General features: G+C 46.4%; 1 long non-coding RNA gene across 2 annotated transcripts in view; it reads left to right on the forward strand.

The window, feature by feature from the left end:
• LOC122465146 overlaps window positions 1–19,161 on the forward strand; it is a 41,642-nt gene that overhangs the window by 19,758 nt on the left and 2,723 nt on the right. The window contains exons 2-3 of one of the 2 annotated variants that reach the window (XR_006289751.1): window positions 12,444–12,546; window positions 14,563–15,183. This is a non-coding gene — a long non-coding RNA (uncharacterized LOC122465146). Of the gene's footprint in view, window positions 1–12,443; window positions 12,547–14,562; window positions 15,184–19,161 lie in introns of those variants that run through there. The other variant, XR_006289750.1, reaches the window with a different exon arrangement.

Consider the following 19,161-nt stretch of genomic DNA (forward strand, 5'->3'; position numbering starts at 1 on the left):
CACAAATGCTGTCCTAGAATACCGTCATTACCAGAATGTTACACAAATCCTGAGTAAGAGTTAATGAGTAGTGGCTCAATAGTCGATGTTAACCAGCTAGCACATATATAGACATTTCTTTCCTCTGGCATGTTCTGAGTTAGTGGGGAAATTTACAGTTTCTGAATTTTGCCTGATTACAAAGGGGAAAAGAAAACAGAATATATGTACAGTATATTTGATACAGGACAAAAAGTTATAAAATTATTGCATATTTTAAAGTTGCCACTGTGAATCTAAAGCCACCCTATAATTTTTAAATTAATTTAATTTATATGCATTCTATGGCAAACACTGTATATTAATAAATGTCCAGTAATTTATTTTCCCCTGATACACTTAGAGTATGTCTCTTTAACAAAGCTCATGGGTAAGGATTTCATTCTCCCACTGCTACTACAGGACCCCTTTCAATCAGTTTGTACTTTGAACAGAGGAAGGGGCGGTGTGTGTATAGATTTCTGTCCCCTCTACTGTTTACTTTACGGTACCAGCTGGCTTTCAACCAGCTGCAACTTCTCCTTCAGTTTTGTACAGGAGAACCCATCTCATCTCCTAAAGCATTACATTCATAACTGCCAGTGCCCTTTCTGTATAATCCTGGGCCTTTTAATTTCCAATTGTTCTACAGGAAAGGAGTGTCTGGGGTGTTTTTTTAAGCAGGGATTCAGTATTATTCAATTGAATTCACCTTTGAGAGCAGGAAATGCCCTGAAGAAATTTTAAAGCCTGTAAAAGCAATATAATGAATGTATATCAGTATCTTCCCAAAGCTTCTGTCACCTCCGGCTATTAGAAGAGTGTTACTGCTTTCTCTATCTGAGAAAGTACTCGGCTCTAGACAACCACATTACATAATTCTAAGTGTTGTGTAAGGACAGCTAGAAGGGATATAAGGGTTTACTATGAAGGTATTTTTTCCCATACATTTTTTCTGTTGTTTTTTTAAATAAACTGAGTCCTCTTTGGTTCCATAGGTTCTGCAGAGCGGACTCTAAATTAAAACCAGAGTATCTCCTGTTTGTGGCCCAATGTACTTGCCAAAGCTTAAAATCAGCATTTTGACCTGTGGAATTGGAATCAACCAACATGAGGGAAACAACAAAAACCAGTAAAACAAGTAGTTCCCAATGAGGCAGACAGAACTGCTGCTATATTTAAATGGGATCTGAGATAATTTTAGGTTTATAATTTGCATCCCTCCTACTAAATTATACAATAGTCTGTGTGATGAGTGTGAGCCTGATGTGCTCTGAGCCTGATGAGTCATCTGAAGTAATTCCCTGCGAGTCCTAACAGTCCAGCCAATCCATAAGCAAGCGTCCAACCAGGTCACTCTGAGGCAGGTATATAGGCTCCTAATGAAAGCAGTCACCTCAGCTTGGTCAACATTGCTACCAGGGCCATCCCTAGCAATTCTGGGGCCTTTGCAGCCCCCCTGTGGGGGGGCAGGCCTCTGTGGGGGGGGGTGGCTGGCTTGGGGGGCAGGGAGGAACCACCCCCCAGCACTCACCGGTGGTGCGGCTCGAGCCCGGTCGCTGCACTTGCCGCCGCCGGTGAGTGCAGGCCCGGCCCTGCTGCAGAGCTCCTAGGAGTGGGGGCGGGGCAGGGGCGGAGCAAGGGAGGGAAAAGGCAGGGCTGGGGCGGGAAAGGGGCGGGGGTGGAGCAGGGCAGGGGCCTTGGGGAAGAGCCGGAGCAGGGGCTGGAGCAGCACGCAGCTACACAGGGCACCAGGAAATTTGGTGCCCCAAATTTCCTGGTGCCCTGTGCAGCTGCATACTTTGCATATGGGTAAGGACAACCCTGATTGCTGCCTTGCTGGGGATAGTCCCATCTGCCTGGTAGTTCTAACAGACTGTGCCTTCTCCTGTTCCTCCTAAAGCCACGACCAGTCGCCTGGCTGTCTGACAGTCTGTGTATATTTAGGTGTAACTGCGTTTGAAGGGGTGGCTAGATGTGGTGGGGGAATCTATTCAATATATCATACACAGCGCAAAGTGACTTTAAAGAAGCTGACAATGGCCCTTGTACAGGGGAACTCTCTGTTGATAATAATCTGGCAAACTATCCTAAATCTACCTACCACCTCCACTCTGGATGTAAGGTGGAAAAGAGGCCTGTTTAGGGTTACCAAACCTCAAGGAGTCTCCTGGAGTCTCCAGGAATTAAAGGTGAATCTTTAATTAAAGACTATGTCATGTGATGAAACCTCCAGGAAAACATCCAATCCAAATTGGCAACCCTAGGCCTATTGCGGGCATTCTGGATTCAGGACATGGGTGGGACAGGGAGGAGGTAGTGTGGGAGAGCTCTGCGATGCTCAAGCCTCTGATGGCATAATTTATATCTGCCCCGGTCAGCCATAACTGGCACCAGAGAATGCCAGCTCTGAACCATGGAGCCATAACTAGCTCCCTGCAGCTGCCCCTCTTGGGTATAGTGGATAATCAGATTCTGTGTAATGAAAGACTGCATCAAAACACATATGGGGAAGAGGGCAGGATTCAGGTGGCCTGACCAGCCTTATCTCTTTTCTTTTCCTGACACCTGAACACTTCATTTTGCAACCTTACCATTCTTTTCATGTAGTTTTTCTGTACAGGACATTTAGCTCCAAGTGGCTTCTTGGTACAATGTGCACTAGTCTGATCAAAACACTTAAGGCAGTTGTCCCCAAGTTGTGGGGTGTGTCCCCCTAGGAAGGATAGGAAGAATGTTTGGGGGTGCACGCAGCAGGGCCCCTCCCTGCCCCACAAGAGGCAGGGAGGGAATGCCACCCAGCCCTGTTCTGCCCCCCAGTCACAGCACTGCTCTGCCACCTGCTCCACCCCCACCCTGGCTCTGGCATCAGCTGCAGGTCCACTCCATCCCTGCTCTGCCCTCATTCCCTCTTCGCCCCCAGCCCAGCTTTGCTTCTAGCCCCAGCTCCTCCCCCATCCCCAATGCTGCCCCCAGATCCACCTTCAGCCCAAGCTCCTCTGCTGAGCTGAGCCAACTATGCAGTAATGGTTGGGGGGGTGAGGTTGGACAGATTCCATTACTGATAATGGGGGGCATGACAGGAAAAGTTTAGTTACCACTGATTTAAGACTAAATGGAGCTCAACTCCATGCCCACAAAGCATTGGTTGTTTCCTGAGCTTGACTACTAGCTCCTTAATTAAGGGGTGGATTCTTGTACTTTGGGGTCCTTATGCAGGGGAACTCCTGTCAACAGTTTTTTTGCAACAATTTTTCTTTTTTGAAAAAAGGCCATTTTTCAATGGACTTTTTACATTTAAAAAATTTCAATTAGCTCTAAGCATTACAGAGATTAACGGGAAAAGAACAGATTATCTCTGCTCATGCCCAGGAAGTCTTATAACTGAGTCTGCTGATAAATGAAAAGAAAACAGGTTTGTAAAACAAAAGGGTAGTGATGGTCATTCATTGACTGGAGATGTGGCACTGCCAAATGCTAACAATTGGGGCCCAATTCTGCAAAGTGATGAGCTCCTCTTGAGAGGTGGTAAATGTCAACTTCCATCAGAAAGACAAGGTGGGGGAAGTAATATCGTGTATTGGACCAAATTCGGTTGGTCTCCCTAATATCCTGGGATCAACATGTGTACTACAACACTGTATATATCAACTTCCATTGACATTACAGTGAGCTGAGGATACTCACCACCTCACTGGAGCAGGTTCTGAGGTTATGGGGCATCTAGAGGTTCTTCAGTCACAATGGAGGCAGACAAACACATACCTGGTGAAGCATCTGGTAGGCTTTCTTTGCTTCAGTAAGAAGGCACAACTCTCATGGACTTCAGTATGAATTGCAACTACTAACTCCCAGGCTAAATTTGGCTCTGAGAGAAATTTTCCTTTTGGAGGCTGGCACAGTGTTTCCTGACAAGAGTGGGAGAAAAGGTCAAGACGACACAGAAATTTAGGTCCAAGAAGATGTTTCAATACTTTGTACGTAACATTTTCCATTGAGTTTGACCAGGCTAGAATATTTTTACACCTTTTTTTCATTTTACGATTTAACTCTACTTCAAGTAAATTGCCAAGAAATACTACCAAATATTATTTTGTTTAAGAGAGTCTGAAATAGTTCTCATAACTGTCAGCTGAATCAGTAGTTGATATGCACTTTGGAGAGAGCATCCAAATTCTGGGGAGGCAGAAACAGGAGAAGGGAATAGAGGGGAAAACAAGACCTAGGGCATGGAGAAGTTTGCATTCCTGCTACCTAAATTTTATTACACATTTCATTTTGTGGTAGTACCCACAGTGAGAGACACAATTTCCAAACAGAAATGAAAGCCATGAAAAGTCCATGAAGAGTGCCTCAGGAGGTGTGAAGGTCAGTGTAGTCATGGACAGTACAAAGTGATCTGAAATATACTTAAGAGACAAGGTGAATGAGGTAATGTATTTTATTGGACCAATTTCTGTTGGTGAGAGAGACAAGCTTTCAGGAAGCCTGAAGAGCGTTGTGGAGTTCAGAAGCTTGTCTCTTTTTTCAACAGAAGTTAAATTAGAGAAGATGGGGATGAATACGAGAATTGAAAGGAAAGTAAGGAACTGGTTAAAGGTGAGACTACAATAGGTCATGCTGAAAGGTGAGCTGTCAGGCAGGAGGGACGTCACTAGTGGAGTTCCTCAAGGATTGGTCTTGGGACCAGTATTATTTAACATTTCCACAAAAAGTGGGCGTGTGCTAATAAAATTCACAGATGAGGTAAAGTTTGGAGGTATGGCCACTAAAGAGGAGGACAGGAATATCATACAAGAAGATTTGGATGTCCTTGGAAACTGGAGTAATAGAAATGGGATGAAATTTAATAGTGCAAAGTCATGCATTTAGGGACTAACAACAAAAATGTTTGCTGTAAGCTGGGGCTGTATCAGTTGGAAGTGATAAAGGATAAGAAAGACCTGGATGTATTGGTGAATCACAGAATGATTATGAGCCACCAATGTGATGTGACCATGAAAAGGGCTAATGTAATCCTAGGATGCATCAGGCAAAGTATTTCCACTAGAGGTAGGGAAGTGTTATTACCATTGTAGAAGATACTGGTGAGACCTCATCTGGAATACGGTGTGCAATTCTAGCATCCTATGTTTAAGAAAGATGAATTCAAACTGGAACAGGTGCAGAGAGGGGCTACGAGGATGATCAGAGAAATGGAGAACCTGCCATACAAGAGGAGACTTAAGGAGCTTGGCTTGTTTAGCCTAACAGAACAAAGGATGAGGGAAGATACAATTGTTCTCTCTAAATACATCAGAGGAATAAAGAGCAGGGAGGGAGAGGAGTTATTTAAGTAAAGGTGCAACACTGTCACAAGAACAAATGCACATAAACTGGCCCTCAACAAGTTTAGGCTTGAAATTAGACAAAGGTTTCTAACCATCAGAGGAATGGAGTTCTGGAATAGCCTTCCAAAGGAGTAGTGTGGGCAAAAAACCTTTAAATTGGAAATTTGCAGAAAAACCTCGGAAAGCGTTTAAATTCGGAAAAATTATAAACTGATTAATTGGACATAAAATGAGTGACAATAGTATCAGGACCCTTTGGAATGCTTAGGATAGTAATTTGTTTTAGGAATAAGTCTTTAATTAAATAAAAATTAAGAATACTGTAGTTTCTAGGGCACATAGGGGTCCATTGCATATGATGTAATAACTTCACTTTCTGTGATGCAACGGTGAATTCCACTTCCTGTGGGGAATGACTCAGCAAAATCCCAGACAGATACATTGTAGCCCATAGGAATACATGGGACTTTCAAACAGGAAGTAGCTAGGGTTCATCCACAGGTCAACTGAAAAACTGAGTAGGAATACATTGAGCCCATAGAAGTCTATGGGAGGAGGACCGACAAGTACATGTGACTAACTGGAAGCTGATTGGCTGAGCTTGAGTGTCATGTTGGTACACGACATAAATTAGCATATGCAAATCCCTGAAAGCTGATTATTATCATAATTCAGCCAAATTATCGCTAATGAGCTGCAAATCATATATAAAGGTGACAGCCAGCAGGCTAAACCCTTTTAGGGGACAGGGACCTGAAGGAGAGCGGAACGCTGCAGGGCACCCGGAAGAAAGAAGACACTCACAGAGCTGCAGCAACCACACCAGCGGAACCCTGCTGGGTAAGAAAGCTAACGATTTCCTTACAGCAAGCAGCAAAGAAGCTAGCTACCCACTATCAGAAGCATCGACAATGCTCGCTAGCCTCCGACAATGCTCACTAGAGGCCATCGCTCACAAAGCAGCTACTACTGCGGCAGCACCACAAGCCACAGCAATGGCATCCCAGCCACGCCGCACAGTAGCACTGCAACGCACGCTCGCTCGCCTCGTTCCCGAGCAGCTCTTGCAGTTGTGGTAACAGCAGCCCTCCCAGGGTTCCAAGATTGCCCCTGGCAACAGCCGCTTCTGCTACCCAGACAGCAGGAGGCCACTGCAGCAGCCACCGCAGCAGCTACCAACGGGCTTCAGTCCCTGCCACCACGGAGCAGCATTTACCTCCGCAGCAGCTTGCGGTGAACTCACCAGAGAACCTGCGCTCCCTAAATTTACAAACGATCCCTAATGGAGACGGAGCAGAAGGACCTTGTAAGACAGTTCAGAGGGACTTTTGAATTTGTAAGTTGAATTTTCTTCTATTTTAACATCCTAGAGCAGTGGTGGGCAACCTGTGGCCCGCATGTGGCTCATCAGGGTAATCTGACTGTGGGCGGCGAGACATTTTGCTGACGTTGACCATCCGCCGGCACAGCCCCCCGCAGCTCCCAATGGCTGCAGTTCACTGTTCCCAGGCTATGGGAGCTGCGGGAAGCAGCGGGCTGCAGGGACATGCTGGCCGCCGCCTCTCACAGCTCCCATTGGCTGGAAACAGTGAACTGTGGCCACTGGGAGCTGCGGGGGGCCGTGCCTGCAGACAGTCAATGTCAGCAAAATGTCTCGCCACCCACAGTCAGATTACCCTGATGAGCCACATGCAGCCCACGGGCCACAGGTGCCCACCACTGTCCTAGAGCATATGGGTTTCAATTGTAAATAAAGCTGAATGCCTGTGGTCTGAGTTCTTCTCCTACCCATTTAGTAATTGCCAGGCCAGTGCTTACTAGATGCTTAGTTTTAAGTATTTAATATTGAATGTTTAATATATGGTTACATGTTCAATTATTATATTGTTATAAGTTATAGAATATTAAGTTAATGATTATATTGTTATACAGTAACTCCTCACTTAACGTCATCCTGGTTAACGTTGTTTCGTTATTATGTCGCTGATCTATTAGAGAGCATACTCGTTTAAAGTCATACAATGTTCTGTTATAATGTAGTTTGGCCACCCCCTGCTAGTAGGTAACTACTTTGTGACTTAAGCCAAGCGACACTCCTGCTTCAGTGTGGCAGCCATTGTTTACGTTGTGTCAGTATTCCCTGAACATTTCTAACCCATTGTGATTGTATCACCCAGTATCATGAGTCAAAAACGCCCAGCAAGTGATAGTGGAGTGCCTAGCAGTAGCAGTAAGAAAACCAGGAAAACCATTAGTTTGGGTATTAAATGAGATGTTTTAAGGTGTTTTGATGCAGGTGAGTGTGCAGTAGACATTGGCATCGCTCTAGGTCTTACTCTGACCACTGTGAGAACAATTCGGAGTAATGCCAACAAGATCAGGGCTAGTGCTCAGTGTGTAACACCACTTAGTGCTACTAAAATAAGTTGATCAAGAAGCAGTTTGATGGAAAACATGGAGCATCTTCTCGCAGTGTGGATAGAGGACCACAACCAGCAGAACATACCTCTAAGTTTGCTAGTGATACAAGATAAGGCAAAAAGTTTGTATGACAATTTGAAGAGAGACCAAGGTGAAAGATCATAGACAGGGATGTTCATGGCAAGTCAGGGATGGTTTGATTGGTTCAAGAGGTGCTTCCACCTGCATAACATCAAGATGTCCGGTGAGGCCAATAGTGCCGATACTGCAGCAACTAAAACATTCCCCAACTATCTCAAGAAAATAATCGAGGAAGGCGTCTATTCACCTAAGCAAGTCTTCAATGTTGATGAAACAGGCCTCTCCTGGAAAAGAATGCCTGAATGGAGTTTCATTTTCCCAAGAGGAGAAGACAGCTTCCGGATTTAAAGCCGCTAAAGGCCACCTAACCTTGCTTCTAGGTTGTAATGCTGCTGGAGACATGAAGATGAAACCCCTGACAGTGTACCACTCTGAAACACCATGAGCGCTCAAGGAATTTTCAAAGGAACACCTTTGGGTCATTTGGAAATTGAATAAGATGGCATGGATAACTGGAGCTATTTTTTCAGAATGGCTGACTCTCTCTGCCGTCCCTGCATGGAAGGAATACTGTGCCAAGGAAAATCTTGATTTCAAGATTTTATTACTTATTGATAATGCACCGGCTCATCCAATGAACCTGGACAACCTGTGTGAAAATGTCAAAGTTGTCTTTCTGCCACCTAACACCACATCACTCATCCAACCCAGGGACCAAGGAGCCATCGCTGCATTTAAGGCATATTACTTATGCAGTACTTTAGACCAGCTCAGTCATCATAGGCACCAATGGGGAAGACAAGCCTACATTTCGGCAATTTTGGCGTGACTACAACATCCTCAAGTGCATCGATAGCATTGGTGAGTCCTGGGCTGAAGTTACTCAGGCAGGCATGAATGGTGCATGGGGGAAGTTGTGGCCTGAATGTGTCAATGACTTAAAAGGATTTAAAGATGTCCCTGATATGAAAAAAGATATCCTCGGCTTGGCCAAGAAAGTGGGTTTTGATGAGGTGGAAGAAGCCGATGTTACACAACTTCTGCAATCACACGGAGAAGACCTACAACTAGAGGTGATGAGAGCAATGGAAGAAGAGGGCCAAGAAGTAGAAGAACCAACCCATTGAATTTTGACTACCAAACGTCTTTCTGAAGCTTTCCAAATGATTGAAGCTGGCTTGCAAATCCTTAGTGGTGACTATCCTAACAGGAAACACAACTCCAGAGCGATTAGGGGAGTTGGTGATGTAACAAATTGCTATAAAGAAAGAAGAAGAAAAAGGAAAGCAAAACAACAATCTCTAGATGTGTTTTTTCAAGTTGGGAAAGTTCAGCAAGAGGAGCAGCCAGACGATCCACCGTCTTCTACCCTATGACTTCACCACCTCAACCAAGCTTCACAATCATCATTGGTGAGTACAGTATTAAATTGTTTGTTTAAAGTTATTTAAAACTTATACTGTATATGTATATAATGTCTTTTGTCTGGCAAAAAAAATTTCTCTGGAACCTAACCCTCCCTGTTTACATTCATTCTTATGGGGAAATTGGATTCTCTTAACAATATTTTGCTTAGTCGCATATTTCAAAAACGTAATGATGACATTAAGCAAGGAGTAGCTGTGTGCCAGAGTTAAATTGAAATTGTTATTGTAGTGTTGTGTTTTTATTTGTTGTGCCGCTTCATTCTCTTTTTAATTGTAACCTTATTTTATCTATCTGTTCTCTTTTACTATAACCACTCACTTCTAAATAAATATTACTTTTGTTTTCAAAGATTTACTGCTTGACTGTCTATTCTTGATCGGAGGGCTGTATCCATGTCCTTTCAAGAGAAAGTTAGCCAGCCATGGCTTTCCCTGGAACCTCCTTTAGGGCAGGCCACAACCTTAATTACCAGAATAGATAAATTAAATATAAATTAAAAATAAAGGTTTTAAATTAAGAGCAACATTTGTAGGCAATATCATTGGCTTAATGCAATTGTTTTCAAATCTTCCGGTAACACTGACTCTACATGACCTAGCTGCTTCTGATAGGAGGAAGAGCTCTGGGTGGTCTCTCCAGGGTTCCTGATTCCTCTGATGCAGAAAACCAGGTGCTGAATGTCATCTCACTAAGAGTCTGCTTTCGGAGCTGGCCCTGGCCTGTGAATGGCCTTCCTGGACCCATCCTTCAACAGACCTTAGTGGTTCACATTACTTTATGTTCAGGCAGCTGAGTATTTTTTTACATCCTTGGGTGAGGCAATGGGGATATGGAAAGGGAATGGAACCTCTGTAGCTGGGTTTTGGTCCAAATAAAAGGTGCTGATCACAGGCACATCCAACAGCACTGGACAAGCACAGTTGACATCGGAAGTACCTAATTCAGCACTGAAACAATTATGGCACAAAAATCACATCATAAAGCAGCAAGCCTTTAAAAAAAATCTCCAGCATGATATTGCAATGCAAGCAGGTGGCCTTCATTACTTTGTGAAAGCAGCTGCACCATATGTTACTCCCCTGCAGGTTAAAAGGTGAGCATTTGGAAATGCTAGCTATGACATCTTCCACCTTCAGCCACACATATGAAAATGTCTGATATTTGGCTGCTCTTGGGCTGACTCTAGGAGAAGGAAGGGTCACCCTCAGTTCCTGTGGCCCAGGGCCCTCCTAATATTAACAGGGTTTGTTTTAACTTTAGAAAAAATCTAGGTTATCCGTTAGGTCTCGTTACATCACCTTCATGTCATCTCAGGCTCATATTTGTGATCATCCACTAGGGGGGGCTAGAATGTAACTTGCTGCCAGGCAGATCTCTGTAAAGCAATTGATGAAGCATAACTATTTAAGGGATGTTTCAGAGTAGCAGCCGTGTTAGTCTGTATTCGCAAAAAGAAAAGGAGTACTAGTGGCACCTTAGAGACTAACCAATTTATTTGAGCATAAGCTTTCGTGAGCTACAGCTCACTTCATCGGATGCATTCAGTGGAAAATACAGTGAGGAGATTTATATACACACAGAACATGAAACAATGGGTGTTATCATACACACTGTAAGGAGAGTGATCACTTAAGATGAGCTATTACCAGCAGGAGAGCGGAATGGAGAAAACCTTTTGTAGTGATAATCAAGGTGGGCCATTTCCAGCAGTTAACAGGAACGTCCGAGGAGCAGTGGAGGGTGGGGGAAATAAACATGGGGAAATAGTTTTACTTTGTGTAATGACACCTCCAGTCCCAGTCTCTATTCAAGCCTAAGTTAATTGTATCCAGTTTGCAAATTAATTCCAATTCAGCCATCTCTCGCTGGAGTCTGAAGGTACCCCTCCTCTTCCTCATGAATATCAGTGCTAAAACAAAGCAGTCCCCAACATTTGGACTGACCCCAGGCCTGATCCTGTGAGGGCCTGAGTCCCTTTTACTCCCACTGACTTCAATATTTTTTGGCACCTTTCCAGAGTTGCACAGCATCTTCTGGATCACAGAGGCATATGTAAGGTCCTCATTTATCCTAGCACATCTCAGCCCTGTTCTCTTGCACACTATTCGTATCATAGGCTCTGACTCCGTGGGTGCTCTGGGACTGGAGCACCCACAGAGAAAAATTAGAGGGTGTTCAGCACCCACCAACAGCCAAGCTCCCCTCCCAACTCCCCAGCACCTCTCGCCCACCCGCAACCCCATGGATCTACTCCTGCCCCTCCCTCCCAGCGCCTCCCGCCCACCACGAAGAACAGCTGTTTCACGGTGTGCCTGAGGCTCCAGGACGGAGGGGGAGGAGCGGGGACGGGGCGACCGCAGGGGAGGGGGCAGTAAGAGGAGGGAAACAGGTAGGACAGGGGCAGAACAGGGGTGGGGAGAGGTGGGGCAGGGGTGGTCTCGGATGGAGTGGGGGCAGGACCTGGGGGACGGGGGGTTGAGCACCCCCTGGCTAGCGGGGAAGTCGGAACCTAGGATTCATGTCAACACAAACACTTCTCAGTGCATATGACATTCCGGGATTTCTTTCTTCTAGTTTATTAATTATATTAACTAGGGAAAGGCACATTTTACATAAAAATAAGAATTGCCCTGAACTTTTGCTCCATCTCTTGAAAGGAACTTTTATAAAGTTAAAAAAATATGTAGTCCCTTCCCCAACCCCAATTTTTCACCAGTTGCTTTGTACTTTATGATACCACTTAGGACTTCACATGGAAATGTTGAAACGCTACAAGGTCTTACTACATGTTCTTGTGTCAATAAACAGGAAGTCTCACGTAAGAGCCTCTGTGGGATTCTCAGTGAAAGCCTATAGAGCTGAGCTAAGATGGGTTTGGGGGTTTTTTCGTTTGTTTGAATGGGAGGCCTAAAATGTGACTTCAGAATCCATAGTTAGACACTGATAGAAATGTCTGATTGACTTCACTGGAAACTGTGAGGTGCTGAGCACTTTTGAAAATCAGTCCACTTATTTAGGTGCTTTAATATGAACGTAGGAGTCTAACTTTAGACAGCCAGTTTTTAAAATCTTGGTCCCAACAGGTTTAGACATTTTGCATAAAGTTTTGGTTGCTGAACTGAACAACTTACAGTGTTTTTATTTTTTTGATTTGGCTATTACTAGCTTTTCTAGGAAGAGGATTGAAAAAGGAGAAGAGATGTTTGAAAACAGAGAGGTTTGGAACAGAAGAGAACAAAGACAGAATGATGGAGAAGAGAGGAACTGGGTGGGTCATGTTCCTGTACCAGATATGAGCTGGTCACAGAGCTTCTTACTGAGCAAGATACACACCAGATGTGTTCATTGTAAGATCCTTTAATGCTGTCCCAGGAACTGCTGAATTTACCTTATTTAAGCTGTTACACCCAGAGAAACCTAGTGGCTGAACAGTATAATACAGTTGAGCATTCCACTACAGGGTGGCAGGAGGAAAGAACAGAGACATAATGGAATAGACATCTGAGGGTACGTCTAAAGAACTTGTGGCAGTGAGTCTCAAAACCTGGGTTGACAGACTCCGTCAGGCTCACAGGGCTCAGGCTACCATGCTAACAACAGCTGTTCAGACACTGAAGCTCAGACTAGAGCTACAGCTCTGAAGCCTGGGGGAAGGGAGTAGCCCAACACTGCAAGCCCAACTGAGTCTGTGTAACAGCATAGCACCCACCTCTCATGAGCACCCCGTTCTGGTCAGGTGAGTCTGCAGTCTTTATCCAGTTCAAATAGTCCCTCAACCCTGGTATGAGGGCTATGCTCCTAGGGCTTCCTCCCTGGAGACTCTTCATCCTTTCTGGCCCTAGCTGTTCTATCTTCAATTCTAGCAGCTAGCCAGGAGCTCTCTCTTGCTCCCTGAGTCCCTGCCAACAACTGATCTGTCTGTTGTCCTGTTGCTTTTTCAACCAGACAGAAACACCATCCATATTCCTTCAGATTCAGACAATCACTGATTGACTCTACCCCTGCAGCTCCTTTTATGTGAGTCTGCTGGGCCCTGATTGGCTGCTCCCTGCAGCCTCTCTCCTTGGCAGCTTCCCCACAACCACTATAGGCTGCTTGAAGGACTTTTCTTCTGCTTCTTTCAGGGACAGAGTGTGGTAGGACCCTGAGGTTTCTAGCAGGAGGCCTCTGGGTCTAGGCCACCCCATCACAGTCTGTCAACCCAGACTCTGAGACTCGCTGCAGCTCACTGTGTAGATATATCTTGAAAGGGGATAGTTAAGCTGAGGGATGCTGTGAAGGAAGAAGAGATGCAGGATTCAAGTGCAGGAAGGAATGACGTGCATTAATACTTCAGCGTGCATCCAAATCTCTCCACCAGCAAGGCAACAGTTACTATGATGCGTTTGCTAGTTTCAGAGAGCAGAATAGTTCCTGTAGTGGGGCAGCTGCCCCACTCCTGCAGAACAGGGGATAAAAGCAACCCTGGAGAGAGCTGCAGCAGGGAAAGGGATTAAGAACAGCTGGGTGAAAGCACCTGCCTAGCTGACCACAGCTGTGGCCAGCTCAATTAGGGCCCAGCTGGCCCTGATAGGAGGGCTGGGGGCCAGGAGCTAGAGAAGTCTCTCTCCAGCTCTGTGGGAAGGGCTAGCTGCCTGAGAGGAAGGTACCTGAAGCAGAACAGGGCTGGGGAAGAGCAAAGGGAGCTGGGGAGCTCCAGCCTGGTAAACCCCCAGGCTGCAGGCCTTGTTTAAGGCCAAAAGGTACTGGGGCTGCAGAAGGGCAGCCTGAGGGTAGGAAAAGGCAGCAGGTCCTACCCCTGTGCCAATGAGTGGCCATTACAGACTGCTGTCTGCCCTAGTGAGCAGGGGCTAGCTGATGACTGGCAATAGCCACTGAAGCAGGGTGGGTTTAGAGGGTTGGGGTTTCCCCTGGGAGGGGAGACCCAGGGTGTGGGGGTACTGCTGGGGCAGAACCCCAGGATAAAGGGTATCAGGGTCTGGGAGGGACACTGGGCCAGTGGCAGGCGAGGCACTGGCCTGCAGAGGGCATGTCATAAGCAGGAGAAAAAAAAGCTAATTCCCAGATGACCAGCAGGAGGTGCCGTTCTGGTGAGTCATTGCATTGCTACAGTTCCCTTTCTTTTTATTCTTCTTGTTTTTGAGTTTGGAGCTGAACTAGTTTACTTATCTTGAGATTTGTTTATTAGCAGACCCCTAAACAAAGCACAAATGCTAAACATGAGTTTATCCAGAAACACAAAGTTTCAGAACAAACCCATGTTCTCTGAATTACTACAATACAGGAGCCGCAGGGGAAATGTTGAAGAAAAATATTATGGGGGAAGAATGGAAACAGAGAAGCAGGAGAAGAGACAAAACTGAATATTTGAAGAAACATTAAAAACAAAGGAAGATGGAGAAAATCCATCCTTGCAGAGAAGGAGCTGCTTGCCAGTCACAGCCAGGAAGTGCTGCTTGTAGAAAAGTTAAATCACACTTTTGGGCCTTATGAAAAAGTCCTATAGGATTTAATAGAACATGATAACTTTTCTATATGTTTTCTGCAACATCCTATTGAATTTAATAGAAATTTACACCCTTCCACAGATTTATGTAGGTTGGTTTTACAGGTAAAACCCTGCATAAAAAGCCTTCATTCTCTATTATATTCTACAAGTTTTCAGAGTAGTTTGACAGAATCCTATTACATTTCTATAGAACCTTATTGGTTTAATCTCTAGTCCATTCCATAGGACTCCCCCATAAGGGGAAAATGGTCAATTAATCAGTAGTGGTGGCCCAAGGCATAGGACTAAAAGCCAACCAGCCAGAACACCATGCTGTAGGTCAGGGGTCGGCAACCTTTCAGAAGTGGTGTGCCGAGTCTTCATTTATTCACTTTAATTTAAGGTTTCACATGCCGGTAATGCATTTTAATGTTTTTTAGAAGGTGTCTTTCTCTCTCTGTCTATATATTGTATAACTAAACTATTGTTGTATTGTAAAATAAACAAGGTTTTTAAAATGTTTAAGAAGCTTCATTTAAAATTAAATTAAAATGTTGATCTTATGCCGCGAGCCCGCTGCTGGTCTGGGGTTCCATTCACCTAGGCTGGCAGTGGGCTGAGCAGGGCCTCCGGCCAGGACCCCAGCTGGCAAGGGGCTGGCAGCCAGAACCCCAGACCAGCAGTGGGCTGAGTGGCTCAGCCCGCTGCTGCTCAGGGGTTCCATCTGCTGGCTCCTGCCAGCCGGGATCCCAGTTGCCGGGCCCGCTGCCAGGCTGGGGTCCTGGCCCTGCCCACATACAGTGGGTACCTACCTTCTCCCTGGTTCTGGCCATTCTCTTCCTCTCTCTCTGCACTGAGCTGAGGGTGGGAGTGCATTGAGCACAGGGCTGGGGGTGAAGGAGCAGGATGGGGGTTGGGGTGTAGGGTCTGGTCAGGCGCTAGAATGAGGAAAGGGGTTCAGGGTTAAGGCAGGAGGTTTGGGTGTGAGCACTTACCTGGGCAGCTCCCATTTGGTGGGAGGGGTGCAGGTGGGACTGTGGGGGGGGAGGTGCAGAAGCTCCCATTTGGTGTTCAGGGTGGGAGTCAGGGTGTGGGGGGTGCAAGAGTCAGGGCAGAGGCCTGGGGCATGTGAGGGAGGTGTAGGTGTCAGGAGTATAGGGTGTGGGGGGCATGGGTATGTGTGGGGGTGCCAGAGTCAGGGCTGGGGTTGGGGGGGGGTGAAGGAGTCAAGCAGAGGGCTGGGTGTGTGTGAGGGGGCTGCAGGGCTCAGGGCAGTGGCCTTCGGGGTGGGGGGGGGGAGGGCCAGGGCTGGGGGTGTGGGCTGGGGTTGTGGGGTGCTCATGGCAGGGGGCTGGAGGGGATATGCCCCGCTTCCCCAAGGCCCTGCCCCCGCTTCTTCTCTGCCTCTGCCAGAAGCAGCGAGCATGCTGACTCTGCTCCTCCCCCACCCCCTCCCTCACGAGGGCCATCAGCTGATCGGCAGGCAAGAAGGGAGGGACAGAGAGGAGGAGAGGCAGGAACCCAGCACACTGCGGGAAGAGGCAGGGGAGCCGGCAGGACCAAGCTTCTGCCCCTTGCCCCCGCAGGAGGGGGCAGGGAGCAGAGAAGAGAGGGGCCGGGCCGGATTTTTAATGGCACGCTGCTGCCTGCCGGGACCCCGGCAGGCTGCAGTGTGCCATTAAAAATGGGCTCGCATGCCATCTTTGGCACAGGTGCCATAGGTTGCCGACCCCTGCTGTAGGATGTATGGCACTCTGGCTGGCTAGGAACTTAGTGAGGACTAAGATAGGTGCAGACAAAGCAGCAGAAGGACATTTGCCCAACCACCGGCTCGTCTCCTTACACAACCCATTTAGGATTGGCTGGGAACTGATGGTGCAGTGTCTGTGGAGGTAGCATCAGCCAACCCTTTAATCTATCCCTGTGGAATGTGGGAGAGTTCGGGTGCACGAATTATAGACCAGTGGTCGTGTCAGGGTACATGGATTTCTCTCCTCTAGTTTGACTCGGAACATGCCAATGGTTGAATGCCAAAAAATGTGTTTACAGCACCAGTTCTCCTGAGGGTAGGCCCTGTATATTAGGGCAGAGGCCAAATTACCTGAGCTAGTTAGGAAAACTGAGGATGGTGGGGTGGGGAAATAAGACAGAGGATTTACCTGCACTACAGCTGCACAGCTATGGTGCCGTAATTGTGTTACAGTAGCATCACGGTATAATGCTTCCTATGGTAACCAAAAGTTTGTTGTTGTTTTTTTCCATTGCTATAGTTAATCCACCCCTCTGAGAGGCAGTAGCTAGGTTGACATAAGAATTTTTCTATCAATATAGCTACATCTACACCAGGCAATAGGTTGGCCTAACTATGGTGCGCAAGGTGTAATTTTTTCATACCCTTGAGCAACATAGCTAGGTTGACCTTATTTTTCAGTGTAAACCAGGGCATAAAAGGTGATTCAGACTTAGCCTGTTCAGTGGCAGAACCAAGTAATGGGAGCTGAGGGAATAGGAAGAGATGGGATAACATGGAGATTCCACACAGTTCTTATGAAGATGCGGGGAGCCTCCAGCCCAAGTGGAGGAAATTTAAGCTAATTCTTTGGTTTTGGAAGTGCTTCTAGATAAGATCTCTTTAGCAAAAGATTCCCAAGGGAGATGTCAGTACTTTGCCTGTTTTGTTTAGATATTTAAAATAAAGTCAACACACCTAACTCTTCCCTTTGATATCTCAAAATTACAGTGTCTTATGTTTTAGAATCATAGAATCATAGAATATCAGGGTTGGAAGGGACCCCAGAAGGTCATCTAGTCCAACCCCCTGCTCAAAGCAGGACCAAGTCCCCGTTAAATCATCCCAGCCAGGGCTTTGTCAAGCCTGACCTTAAAAACCTGTAAGGAAGGAGATTCTACCACCTCCCTAGGTAACGCATTCCAGTGTTTCACCACCCTCTTAGTGAAAAAGTTTTTCCTAATATCCAATCTAAACCTCCCCCATTGCAACTTGAGACCATTACTCCTCGTTCTGTCATCTGCTACCATTGAGAACAGTCTAGAGCCATCCTCTTTGGAACCCCCTTTCAGGTAGTTGAAAGCAGCTATCAAATCCCCCCTCATTCTTCTCTTCTGCAGACTAAACAATCCCAGCTCCCTCAGCCTCTCCTCATAAGTCATGTGCTCTAGACCCCTAATCATTTTTGTTGCCCTTCGCTGGACTCTCTCCAATTTATCCACATCCTTCTTGTAGTGTGGGGCCCAAAACTGGACACAGTACTCCAGATGAGGCCTCACCAGTGTCGAATAGAGGGGAACGATCACGTCCCTCGATCTGCTCGCTATGCCCCTACTTATACATCCCAAAATGCCATTGGCCTTCTTGGCAACAAGGGCACACTGCTGACTCATATCCAGCTTCTCGTCCACTGTCACCCCTAGGTCCTTTTCCGCAGAACTGCTGCCTAGCCATTCGGTCCCTAGTCTGTAGCGGTGCATTGGGTTCTTCCGTCCTAAGTGCAGGACCCTGCACTTATCCTTATTGAACCTCATCAGATTTCTTTTGGCCCAATCCTCCAATTTGTCTAGGTCCTTCTGTATCCTATCCCTCCCCTCCAGCGTATCTACCACTCCTCCCAGTTTAGTATCATCCGCAAATTTGCTGAGAGTGCAATCCACACCATCCTCCAGATCATTTATGAAGATATTGAACAAAACCGGCCCCAGGACCGACCCCTGGGGCACTCCACTTGACACCGGCTGCCAACTAGACATGGAGCCATTGATCACTACCCGTTGAGCCCGACAATCTAGCCAGCTTTCTACCCACCTTATAGTGCATTCATCCAGCCCATACTTCCTTAACTTGCTGACAAGAATGCTGTGGGAGACCGTGTCAAAAGCTTTGCTAAAGTCAAGAAACAATACATCCACTGCTTTCCCTTCATCCACAGAACCAGTAATCTCATCATAAAAGGCGATTAGATTAGTCAGGCATGACCTTCCCTTGGTGAATCCATGCTGACTGTTCCTGATCACTTTCCTCTCCTCTAAGTGCTTCAGGATTGATTCTTTGAGGACCTGCTCCATGATTTTTCCAGGGACTGAGGTGAGGCTGACTGGCCTGTAGTTCCCAGGATCCTCCTTCTTCCCTTTTTTAAAGATGGGCACTACATTAGCCTTTTTCCAGTCATCCGGGACTTCCCCCGTTCGCCACGAGTTTTCAAAGATAATGGCCAAGGGCTCTGCAATCACAGCCGCCAATTCCTTCAGCACTCTCGGATGCAATTCGTCCGGCCCCATGGACTTGTGCACGTCCAGCTTTTCTAAGTAGTCCCTAACCACCTCTATCTCTACAGAGGGCTGGCCATCTCTTCCCCATTTTGTGATGCCCAGCGCAGCAGT

Source organism: Chelonia mydas, chromosome 3, assembly GCF_015237465.2.
Source record: "Chelonia mydas isolate rCheMyd1 chromosome 3, rCheMyd1.pri.v2, whole genome shotgun sequence".
NCBI lineage: Eukaryota > Metazoa > Chordata > Testudines > Cheloniidae > Chelonia > Chelonia mydas.